This window comes from Dermacentor silvarum, chromosome 9 (assembly GCF_013339745.2).
Source record: "Dermacentor silvarum isolate Dsil-2018 chromosome 9, BIME_Dsil_1.4, whole genome shotgun sequence".
Lineage (NCBI taxonomy): Eukaryota > Metazoa > Arthropoda > Arachnida > Ixodida > Ixodidae > Dermacentor > Dermacentor silvarum.
In genome coordinates, this window is record NC_051162.1 from 166,620,267 (window position 1) to 166,632,949 (window position 12,683).

General features: G+C 50.3%; 1 pseudogene; it reads right to left on the minus strand.

Moving 5' to 3' along the window:
• Positions 1 to 2,988: 2,988 nt before the first annotated feature.
• On the minus strand, positions 2,989 to 12,436 carry LOC125940373 (uncharacterized; annotated as a pseudogene).
• Positions 12,437 to 12,683: the final 247 nt, after the last annotated feature.

A 12,683-nucleotide genomic window follows, 5' to 3' on the forward strand; every position in this document is an offset into this window, starting at 1 on the left:
ATTCGGCAAATATTTTGAAGCAGTGGCTTGTCAGTTTCTGACTCAGTGAAGTTCCTCGGTGTGGCCACTATCTGATTATTTTCTGCCTAATCACTCGCGGGTGTGCTCAGTTCCGAAACCGATAGATTTGTTCTTGCTGCGCACAAGGCTTGAAACGTAGCTGTTTGTACATTGTAATACCTTGTAGCAAATATATATTACAGCTAGTAACTTGCTTACTCTTGTGGACCATCACGAAACATTCAGCTTCGACCATTGGTGCGCCATAGGTGTAGTCCGTCATTTATTGTGTGTATACAGTGCGCATATATTCAAGTGTGAGTCCATTCACTTATTCTTGATACGTCGGCGATAGAGTGGGCGTAAGTTCTCCTGCCATTTGGACAGATGTGTATAGATAACGTGCGCGAAACTTATTATGACAGGAAGCGGCGCTACTCCCTTTGTCATTGTTTAACGAGTGGTACTCATTCTTGCCGACGTTCTGGGGATGAAGCCCTTTCTTTGAAGGTTAGCGATACAAGGCTGGCGGATGAGCAAATTTCGGCATCCTCGAGGAAAGCCGTACATCACGAAGTGCCGGTAACACGTTCGGACAGTTGCAGCAGCGGTCCGCGAACTTCCCCACACAGATTCATTCTATTCCTTAACATGCCAGTGACTATTTTTGCAGCCAACTACTGCACACGTCTTCAATCCACATTATTCAATCTAGCATGATTGGAGCACAGTGTGTTAGCGAAAACTCAGTTGCATTTCCGACAGCTGATCGCACAGAAGCAAGGTAGAAGCGGTAATGGTTTCGTATTCGTGCGCGGTCGCTGAGGAGAGGTATGGAGCACCGCCGTGAGCGCCATCTCGTTTCTCTAAAACAAACTGCTCCGCGAAAAGGGTCAATAGTTCTAAAGTTCATGTGACGTTTATATTACTTATTAATTAGACAAAAAAAACGCGGAAGCATTGATATCAGTTATTTCTGCCACAATTTTTGGGGCATACGAATTTATTCTTTTATGACAACATACATATTTTAATGGACAGTGCATAGCGCTCAATAATTCGTTTGCAGCATCTAATATACAATGGAATCGGCAATGCAGTTATTATTCATGCATTTGATCCCTCGACAAATTCTATAAGGAGGAGGTCGCGCTGCAACCTGAGCCCCCCCCGAACAAAATTTCTGGCTACGCCACTGTGTACTCGTATGTCTTTCTGCCCATGATTAGCCTGGATACTTGGGCCAGGATAGCCGAGTGCCTCACTTTATCGAAGGCGCTCTGCAGGTCCAGCCCAAGTATGGCTCTGTTGTCCTTGGTGGCCGTCATATCGTCGATGATCTCGTTCTTCAGTAAGATCATGGCGTCTTGCGTCCCGAGCTTGTTCCGAAACCCTATGATGGAATTCGGGTAGAGCTCCGATTCTTCCAGGTAACGCTGCCATCTGTTCATGAGAACGTGCTCGAGTACCTTTCCCACGCACGAAGTCAGCGAGATCGGCCTGAGGTTCTCTATGTTTGGTGGTCTGCCAATCTTGGGGATGAGGATCGTCTTGGCTGCTTTCCATTGCTTGGGTAGCCATCTTGCCAGCACTTGTTGTAGAATTTCGTGAGCGTTTCGATGGCCGCTTCGTTGAGATTCTTTAGCGCTCTGTTGGTCACTCGGTCGGGACCCGCGGCGGACCTGCCATTGAGATCCTGCAGAGCAGCTCTGACTTCCCATGTCTCGATGTCTCGATCTAGCGTCTCGTTCTCGTTGCCTTGGTAATCCGGGTGTCTTTCCGTGGGGGTGGTCGGTAGGTACTTGGCGTTCAAGTTCCGCTTGATCTCGTCCTCTCCGTGTTCGCAGATTGCCTTGTGTAGGATCCTGGCCAGGTTGTTGTGTTGGTGGCCCTTGGTCTTTGTTTCGTCGAGGAGGTGCCTCAGCATGTTCCACGTCTTGCCCTTGTGTAACTGTCCGTCGGCTTCATTGCAGGCCTCGTTCCATTGTTGGGTGCATAGCACCTTGCAGTGAGCATCGATCTGCCTGTTGAGCTCGGCGATCTTCTTCCTTAGACTTCGGTTCGTTCGTTGCTTCTGCCACCTCGCCTTTATGGACTGCTTGGCTTCTATCAGGTGGGTGAGCCGACTGTCCATCTTGTCTATCCGTTCGTCCGTTTCCAGCTCTTTGGTGGCTCTTTCCGTCGTCTCAACGACGTTAGCCGCCCATTGTTCGATGTCCATAATGTCCAGTTGCACCGCGGGTAGTGCCGTTCGAAAGGCGTCCCAATCCGTAATGCGATGCTTCCTTATGCCGGTGTTGCCTTGGCCTTCGAGCGGTACATCGACCTCCACGATGTAGTGATCGCTGCCCAGCTCTTGTCCCGTGTTTCTCCATTCCGCTTGTCTCGTTCTTCCTTCGGTTTTGATGAAGGTAAGGTCCGGAGTGGTGTCTCTCGTAACCGATGTACCGATTCTGGTGGGAAAGACCGGATCCGTGATTAGGCTCAGTCCCACGTCGGTGGCATCTTGCATCAGCTCTCTTCCCTTGACCGTCGTTCTTTGGTAGCCCCAGCCTTGGTTCGGAGCGTTAAAGTCTCCGCACACTAGGAGCGTATTGCTCCCCGCGACTCTACTCGCCTTGTGAAGTAGTGCCTTGAACTTCTGTTGTCCGTGAGACGGATTGCTGTAGACGTTCACCAGGAAAGTGCTCTCCTTCCTCTTCTTGTCCGTAATTACTTCCACCGTGCAGTGTTCGATGGCGCTTCTGCCGATCAGTTCGTGTTCCATGAAGGTGATCCCTTTCCTAACGAAGGTGCAGACCCTCTGCCCTTGCCCTTGGACGTGTCCCTTTCGCTCGGCGGGCTGTCGTGCGACCGGTAGCCCGGGAGTCTTGGTGTCTCTTCGCTGTGTGTTTCTTGTATCATTATTACGTCTTGTTTCCTCGTTTGTTGCTGCAAGTGTTGCAGCAGCACCGCTCTCTTACCGGTAAAGCCGTTGCAATTCCAGTGCCAGACCAAGAGGTCTCTCACTGGCGGTGTGGTTACTGCTATGCGTGCTGTCCCGGCCATGATTGCTGCAGTTTGGCGATGATCTGTGCTTCCATACTTTGCATTTGTGCCTGTATGTGCGCCTGCAGCTGTGTTTGCATCTGCGCTATCATGTTCTGGATCGTGCTCTGAATGGTGGTTGTCATCTGCTGAACCGTTTGCTCGAGCGCGGTGAGGCGTTCGTTGGTTACCTTGCTGGTCGCGTCAAGATGGTCGAGTCTGTCACCCTGTTCTTCGATTCTCTCCGTTATCTTTCGTTCTTTGGCGCCCTCTATGGCTCTCCTCTTGGGAGCGGGTCCTGCCGCTATCGTGGCTCTCGGGTCTACCTCGACCTCTGGTTCGTCCTCGGTCATCTCTTGTTTACTCTGTTGCGCGGGCGTCGGCTGCTATTGCTGCATCGCAATTAATGTCGTTACCTTCTCGTTGATTTCCTTGATGGTTGCGTCCTGTTCGGCGATTCTCCGCTTTAGCTTCTCGTTCTCGTCTCTCAAGGATTTCTCCACCCCGTTCGCTTCTTGGATCTTCTTCGCGGCGTTTTGCGCCGGTGGTTGTCTCTTGTCTGCCATGTTTGCCTTGACTGCGTCGGCCCAGGAGCCTCTCTCCCTCGACTGCGACGGTCTGCGGCGACTGGCGCTCCTGCCTATTTTGCTGTCGCCCCTTTTGCGGCTGCTGTCGCGCTGCTCTGATTCCCCGCGGGGTCTCTCGGCAGGCGACGCTCGTCGCGGCGGAGAGCTTTCCGGGTCCGGTTGTTGCTGCATGGCTTCCATCTTGCGTTCCCATTGCCGTTTCTTGACCACGTACGGTAATCTTGTACTTGTTTTTGCATTCCCTCTCGGCCGTTGGGTGCTGTCCCCCTCATAGCTTGCACTTGGGCTTGCATTCGCGTTCGTGACCCTCTCTGGGGTTCGCGATTCCGCAGCCGAAGCACACTTTGGCGTTGGTATTCGGGCATACGTCTCTTCTATGGCCGACCCTGCCGCATTGCTTGCACACGTCAAAGTGCTTGCGGTAAAGCCCGCACTTGACCAATATCGAGCCATACTTGACGTAGTTCGGTACTTTCTGTCCAGCGAAAAGTACTATCACCGTGGTTGTATTGCCGATTCTGTGCGCCTCCACCACTAGGGGGTTGTAGGGGTTCACGATGTTTTCGGCTATCTCCTCCGGGGTATCGTCTACGGCTATACCTCGGATGACTCCCTTGACCGTGCCGTTTGGCGCCGTTCGGTAGGCGTTGATTTCGTATGTCTTACTTCCTATGTTAAGGGCTTTCACCTTAGAGTACAGCATCTTAGAAGCGTGAATTGCTGGGCTAGTTGGTTCATGTTAACAAGGCGAAAAAACCAGCGAAAAAACCAAGACGCAGGACCAGAGGGAGGCAAACACGCACACAGTCGCCGGACTTACAACTGATTTATTCGAAGCATCCACGTACTTTTAAATACAGCTCTTCCTGTTCAAGCGCACGTGCAGAAGAAGCCAATCAGCCACATGAAAGAATTCAAACTAACCCGATAAAAATCGACACTCTTTCTCCGTGATAAAAACGGAAGGATCGCTTACGCAAACCTGCTCGTTCTTTTTTATAAAGAATGCTTCCAGTAGTTCACGCTCATGCTTGGACTTGCCCCTGCCGATGACGCTAGTACTGTGAAACAAGGGCGAGCAGCGGTCACAAACCCTCACATGCAATGCCAAATTGCTTCCTGTACCCGATCGTAGCGTGTTGGCGTGCTCTCTGAGGCGTTCGTTTAAGCATTGCCCTGTCTGGCCGATGTATACCTTTCCACAGGCCAAGGGGATTGAATAAACCACCCCCACCGCGCACTTAGTGAACTCTGTTCGGTGTTTGGTTTTGCAGGCTGAATCTCGTTCACGGCCGGAGATGCGGGCACAAAGGCCAGAAAGCTTTCGGGGGGCTGAAAACACCAAGTTAACACCGAATTTTTGGGACACTCTTTTCAGTCCATGGGAAATTTTATGGAAGTAGGGAATAACCTCAATGTTTTTTGTCTCTTCTAATGGGCGATCTGAATTCCCACGCTTTTTCTTCATTTTTCTTGCCAAGGTTTCACCAACCGTCAACAGTACATGCGAAGGGAAACCGGAAGCTCTGAGCCGACCCACCTGCTCCGCAAGACTTTGCTGCATAACGTGCGGGCAACTTTTCTTAAGTGCATTCATAAAACACATATTAGCAATGCTGCGTTTAACCAACTTCGAGTGGGCCGACCCGAAAGGCAAAAGGGCCTTTTTAGACCTGGGAGCATATTTCCAACACACGTGTCCGTCAGGTGAAAATGTGAGTTCTAAATCTAGGAACCGAATGGTCTTGTCAGCTGGTATGTCAATGGTAAAAACCATGTTCTTTGAACAGGCACTAAAACATTTAAAATCTGATCTGCCACAAGTGATAGCTGGTCAGTTGGAGAAAGATTTAGTATGATTAAAAAATCATCGACGTATCTGTACACCCTGACAACACGCGTATCATGAAGTGCTTCCCGTAACGCTAAATCGAACTTGGCCAAATACACGTTACACAAAACAGGCGCGACACTCGAACCAATGCAGATGCCTTGTTTTTGCACCACATACTTGTCGCCGTGCTGCACGATGGTGGACCTTAAGTACACACTCAGAAGCTCCAGAAAAGACTCGAGTGCAATTCCGCATTTGTTCTGAAAGGCAACAGTCCTGTTAACCTCGATTAACTCCCGCACTGCTTCTAAAAGTTCGTCCTGGGGTATAGAATAGAACATGTCCTCAATGTCGACCGAGAAGGCGGCATTGGCACTGGGAAACCCGCTGCTAAGATGCTCCACAAGGGACAACGAACTCTGTACTGCAAAAGGATCCGCCGGAACCAGTCCCTTTAAGGCCCGTAGCAAAAAGCTTGACACCAGCTTCTGCCAAGAGCCCTCCTCAGTCACGATGGCCCTAAATGGGCATTCGGGCTTATGCGTCTTCGTAGTGAAGAACACACGCAGGACGTTTTGTTGGCATTTACGCATCTCCTTCTCCAATTTTTCCAAATTCAGTCCGTTGATCAAACGCAGGGCCAGCGCCTTTGCCTTGCGAGGTTTCAACTCAGAAGGCTTGAAGTTCTTCTCGATTGCTTTAGCCGCTTTTAACTCAAAAGCGGGAGACGGGATCACAACAAACCCACCTTCCTTATCCGCCTGGAGAAGCCTGAGGTCGTTCCGTTCGAAGTGGGCGATCAAGGGTCGCAGATTCTCGCTTTTCCTGTTGTTGCTCCCCCAGGTCTTCATCAGGCAGCCAACCCCTTCCGAGACACAGTGGTTCCTCTCTTCTTGAGGGGCTTTCCTGGCAACTCTGTGTACAGCTGCCAACAGCTCGTGTTTCTGTGCCCGTGGCTCAAGGCTGAACTTAGGACCCATTTTCAGCACATCGTCTAAGGCCGACGGAAGGGAGGCTCCGTTTAGATAGGTGACCGGTGTGCCTGTTGTATTTTTCTTGGGCTTCTTGGGTAGACCTTGTCGAAGCTGGTTCCAGTACACCTCAGTGAGCACCGCAGCAAGGCGGCGATGCTCCCGTAACCTGCTTGACGCCACCCAGGGATGCTCCGACTGCAGGCACATGTGGTGTAGCCAATCCTGTAGGTGCCTGACTTGCCGATAGAGCTCCGACTTCAAAATCTTGCAGGTGCGTTTCCAGTGTCCTGTGGAAGGTGGCAGTGGGCCAAACAGCTGGACGATTTCAAAGGGCGGAACGCCAATTTTGAGGGAATAGGAGACGACACGTGCCCTGCACGTAGTGAAGGCAAGTGCGCTGACGCAGGAAGAGAAGACGTCCGTGGAAGAAGACACACGTAGAAAGGAGCCCAGGGTACAAGAATAGTATCTTAGAAGCGTGAATTGCTGGGCTAGTTGGTTCATGTTAACAAGGCGAAAAAACCAGCGAAAAAACCAAGACGCAGGACCAGAGGGAGGCAAACACGCACACAGTCGCCGGACTTACAACTGATTTATTCGAAGCATCCACGTACTTTTAAATACAGCTCTTCCTGTTCAAGCGCACGTGCAGAAGAAGGCAATCAGCCACATGAAAGAATTCAAACTAACCCGATAAAAATCGACACTCTTTCTCCGTGAAAAAAACGGAAGGATCGCTTACGCAAACCCGCTCGTTCTTTTTTATAAAGAATGCTTCCAGTATTCACGCTCATGCTTGGACTTGCCCCTGCCGATGACGCTAGTACTGTGAAACAAGGGCGAGCAGCGGTCACAAGCCCTCACATGCAATGCCAAATTGCTTCCTGTACCCGATCGTAGCGTGTTGGCGTGCTCTCTGAGGCGTTCGTTTAAGCATTGCCCTGTCTGGCCGATATATACCTTTCCACAGGCCAAGGGGATTGAATAAACCACCCCCACCGCGCACTTAGTGAACTCTGTTCGGTGTTTCGTTTTGCAGGCTGAACCTCGTTCACGGCCGGAGATGCGGGCACAAAGGCCAGAAAGCTTTCGGGGGGCTGAAAACACCAAGTTAACACCGAATGTTTGGGACACTCTTTTCAGTCCATGGGAAATTTTATGGAAGTAGGGAATAACCTCAATGTTTTTTGTCTCTTCTAATGGGCGATCTGAATTCCCACGCTTTTTCTTCATTTTTCTTGCCAAGGTTTCACCAACCGTCAACAGTACATGCGAAGGGAAACCGGAAGCTCTGAGCCGACCCACCTGCTCCGCAAGACTTTGCTGCATAACGTGCGGGCAACTTTTCTTAAGTGCATTCATAAAACACATATTAGCAATGCTCCCAGGTCTAAAAAGGCCCTTTTGCCTTTCGGGTCGGCCCACTCGAAGTTGGTTAAACGCAGCATTGCTAATATGTGTTTTATGAATGCACTTAAGAAAAGTTGCCCGCACGTTATGCAGCAAAGTCTTGCGGAGCAGGTGGGTCGGCTCAGAGCTTCCGGTTTCCCTTCGCATGTACTGTTGACGGTTGGTGAAACAGAATTGCAGAACAAATGCGGAATTGCACTCGAGTCTTTTCTGGAGCTTCTGAGTGTGTACTTAAGGTCCACCATCGTGCAGCACGGCGACAAGTATGTGGTGCAAAAACAAGGCATCTGCATTGGTTCGAGTGTCGCGCCTGTTTTGTGTAACGTGTATTTGGCCAAGTTTGATTTAGCGTTACGGGAAGCACTTCATGATACGCGTGTTGTCAGGGTGTACAGATACGTCGATGATTTTTTAATCATAGTAAATCTTTCTCCAACTGACTAGCTATCACTTGTGGCAGATCAGATTTTAAATGTTTTTAGTGCCTGTTCAAAGAACATGGTTTTTACCATTGACATACCAGCTGACAAGACCATTCGGTTCCTAGATTTAGAACTCACATTTTCACCTGACGGACACGTGTGTTGGAAATATGCTCCCAGGTCTAAAAAGGCCCTTTTGCCTTTCGGGTCGGCCCACTCGAAGTTGGTTAAACGCAGCATTGCTAATATGTGTTTTATGAATGCACTTAAGAAAAGTTGCCCGCACGTTATGCAGCAAAGTCTTGCGGAGCAGGTGGGTCGGCTCAGAGCTTCCGGTTTCCCTTCGCATGTACTGTTGACGGTTGGTGAAACCTTGGCAAGAAAAATGAAGAAAAAGCGTGGGAATTCAGATCGCCCATTAGAAGAGACAAAAAACATTGAGGTTATTCCCTACTTCCATAAAATTTCCCATGGACTGAAAAGAGTGTCCCAAAAATTCGGTGTTAACTTGGTGTTTTCAGCCCCCCGAAAGCTTTCTGGCCTTTGTGCCCGCATCTCCGGCCGTGAACGAGATTCAGCCTGCAAAACCAAACACCGAACAGAGTTCACTAAGTGCGCGGTGGGGGTGGTTTATTCAATCCCCTTGGCCTGTGGAAAGGTATATATCGGCCAGACAGGGCAATGCTTAAACGAACGCCTCAGAGAGCACGCCAACACGCTACGATCGGGTACAGGAAGCAATTTGGCATTGCATGTGAGGGCTTGTGACCGCTGCTCGCCCTTGTTTCACAGTACTAGCGTCATCGGCAGGGGCAAGTCCAAGCATGAGCGTGAACTACTGGAAGCATTCTTTATAAAAAAGAACGAGCGGGTTTGCGTAAGCGATCCTTCCGTTTTTATCACGGAGAAAGAGTGTCGATTTTTATCGGGTTAGTTTGAATTCTTTCATGTGGCTGATTGGCTTCTTCTGCACGTGCGCTTGAACAGGAAGAGCTGTATTTAAAAGTACGTGGATGCTTCGAATAAATCAGTTGTAAGTCCGGCGACTGTGTGCGTGTTTGCCTCCCTCTGGTCCTGCGTCTTGGTTTTTTCGCTGGTTTTTTCGCCTTGTTAACATGAACCAACTAGCCCAGCAATTCACGCTTCTAAGATACTATTCTTGTACCCTGGGCTCCTTTCTACGTGTGTCTTCTTCCACGGACGTCTTCTCTTCCTGCGTCAGCGCACTTGCCTTCACTACGTGCAGGGCACGTGTCGTCTCCTATTCCCTCAAAATTGGCGTTCCGCCCTTTGAAATCGTCCAGCTGTTTGGCCCACTGCCACCTTCCACAGGACACTGGAAACGCACCTGCAAGATTTTGAAGTCGGAGCTCTATCGGCAAGTCAGGCACCTACAGGATTGGCTACACCACATGTGCCTGCAGTCGGAGCATCCCTGGGTGGCGTCAAGCAGGTTACGGGAGCATCGCCGCCTTGCTGCGGTGCTCACTGAGGTGTACTGGAACCAGCTTCGACAAGGTCTACCCAAGATGCCCAAGAAAAATACAACAGGCACACCGGTCACCTATCTAAACGGAGCCTCCCTTCCGTCGGCCTTAGACGATGTGCTGAAAATGGGCCCTAAGTTCAGCCTTGAGCCACGGGCACAGAAACACGAGCTGTTGGCAGCTGTACACAGAGTTGCCAGGAAAGCCCCTCAAGAAGAGAGGAACCACTGTGTCTCGGAAGGGGTTGGCTGCCTGATGAAGACCTGGGGGAGCAACAACAGGAAAAGCGAGAATCTGCGACCCTTGATCGCCCACTTCGAACGGAACGACCTCAGGCTTCTCCAGGCGGATAAGGAAGGTGGGTTTGTTGTGATCCCGTCTCCCGCTTTTGAGTTAAAAGCGGCTAAAGCAATCGAGAAGAACTTCAAGCCTTCTGAGTTGAAACCTCGCAAGGCAAAGGCGCTGGCCCTGCGTTTGATCAACGGACTGAATTTGGAAAAATTGGAGAAGGAGATGCGTAAATGCCAACAAAACGTCCTGCGTGTGTTCTTCACTACGAAGACGCATAAGCCCGAATGCCCATTTAGGGCCATCGTGACTGAGGAGGGCTCTTGGCAGAAGCTGGTGTCAAGCTTTTTGCTACGGGCCTTAAAGGGACTGGTTCCGGCGGATATTTTTGCAGTACAGAGTTCGTTGTCCCTTGTGGAGCATCTTAGCAGCGGGTTTCCCAGTGCCAATGCCGCCTTCTCGGTCGACATTGAGGACATGTTCTATTCTATACCCCAGGACGAACTTTTAGAAGCAGTGCGGGAGTTAATCGAGGTTAACGGGACTGTTGCCTTTCAGAACAAATGCGGAATTGCACTCGAGTCTTTTCTGGAGCTTCTGAGTGTGTACTTAAGGTCCACCATCGTGCAGCACGGCGACAAGTATGTGGTGCAAAAACAAGGCATCTGCATTGGTTCGAGTGTCGCGCCTGTTTTGTGTAACGTGTATTTGGCCAAGTTCGATTTAGCGTTACGGGAAGCACTTCATGATACGCGTGTTGTCAGGGTGTACAGATACGTCGATGATTTTTTAATCATACTAAATCTTTCTCCAACTGACCAGCTATCACTTGTGGCAGATCAGATTTTAAATGTTTTTAGTGCCTGTTCAAAGAACATGGTTTTTACCATTGACATACCAGCTGACAAGACCATTCGGTTCCTAGATTTAGAACTCACATTTTCACCTGACGGACACGTGTGTTGGAAATATGCTCCCAGGTCTAAAAAGGCCCTTTTGCCTTTCGGGTCGGCCCACTCGAAGTTGGTTAAACGCAGCATTGCTAATATGTGTTTTATGAATGCACTTAAGAAAAGTTGCCCGCACGTTATGCAGCAAAGTCTTGCGGAGCAGGTGGGTCGGCTCAGAGCTTCCGGTTTCCCTTCGCATGTACTGTTGACGGTTGGTGAAACCTTGGCAAGAAAAATGAAGAAAAAGCGTGGGAATTCAGATCGCCCATTAGAAGAGACAAAAAACATTGAGGTTATTCCCTACTTCCATAAAATTTCCCATGGACTGAAAAGAGTGTCCCAAAAATTCGGTGTTAACTTGGTGTTTTCAGCCCCCCGAAAGCTTTCTGGCCTTTGTGCCCGCATCTCCGGCCGTGAACGAGATTCAGCCTGCAAAACCAAACACCGAACAGAGTTCACTAAGTGCGCGGTGGGGGTGGTTTATTCAATCCCCTTGGCCTGTGGAAAGGTATACATCGGCCAGACAGGGCAATGCTTAAACGAACGCCTCAGAGAGCACGCCAACACGCTACGATCGGGTACAGGAAGCAATTTGGCATTGCATGTGAGGGTTTGTGACCGCTGCTCGCCCTTGTTTCACAGTACTAGCGTCATCGGCAGGGGCAAGTCCAAGCATGAGCGTGAACTACTGGAAGCATTCTTTATAAAAAAGAACGAGCGGGTTTGCGTAAGCGATCCTTCCGTTTTTATCACGGAGAAAGAGTGTCGATTTTTATCGGGTTAGTTTGAATTCTTTCATGTGGCTGATTGGCTTCTTCTGCACGTGCGCTTGAACAGGAAGAGCTGTATTTAAAAGTACGTGGATGCTTCGAATAAATCAGTTGTAAGTCCGGCGACTGTGTGCGTGTTTGCCTCCCTCTGGTCCTGCGTCTTGGTTTTTTCGCTGGTTTTTTCGCCTTGTTAGAGTACAGCGTGGCGCGCCTCTCGTCCGGGGTGCTGACCACGATGATGTTTTGCTGCGCGTTTGTGCAAATGGTGTCTGCTTTGGCTTCTTCCTTCGTTACTCGAGCCGCCGTCCTGACGACCGACATGATAATTCAAGCCTCCGTTTTCGCTACGTTGAGACCGCCACGTGGTCTCATGACTACCTTGGTGTCTTCTTTCGGCATATCTATCTGCATCCTCGCCGCTTTCGTTACCGAAGCTGCAACTCTCTTAGCAAAGCTGGTCCTGGTCTTGGGTCTAGACTGGCAAATAATGGTGGCGGACTCACCGTTTTCCTTGCCGGCCATGATCTGCTTGATGCGCTTGCCGGAGGCCGACCAGCCTTCGACTTCTTCCGGTGTAATGTCCTCTCCGTGAACTTCGATGCACGTGCGCCTGCCGAAACTGCCGATTCTCAGCGTTGACGCCGTGTTGTCTTCCATCGACGTGACCACTTCCATTTCGGACGCCATCTTGCTCGTACTCGTCGCCGGGTTAGGCCCAGCGGCGGGGCCCGTCACGACCGGTGGGCGTACTCGTGGTAGGCCTACGTTAGGCTTAGCGAAAAGTCCGCACCGCACCAGAGAAGAGTCCTCGTAAATCGAGAAAATCACGTACCGCTTGGTCAAAACTGGTACCGGTCGATGCCCCGCACCTTCGCGCACACTTTGGTACCAATTATATCGCGGTAACTGTAAATTAACGCTGCGTTGATTGGCA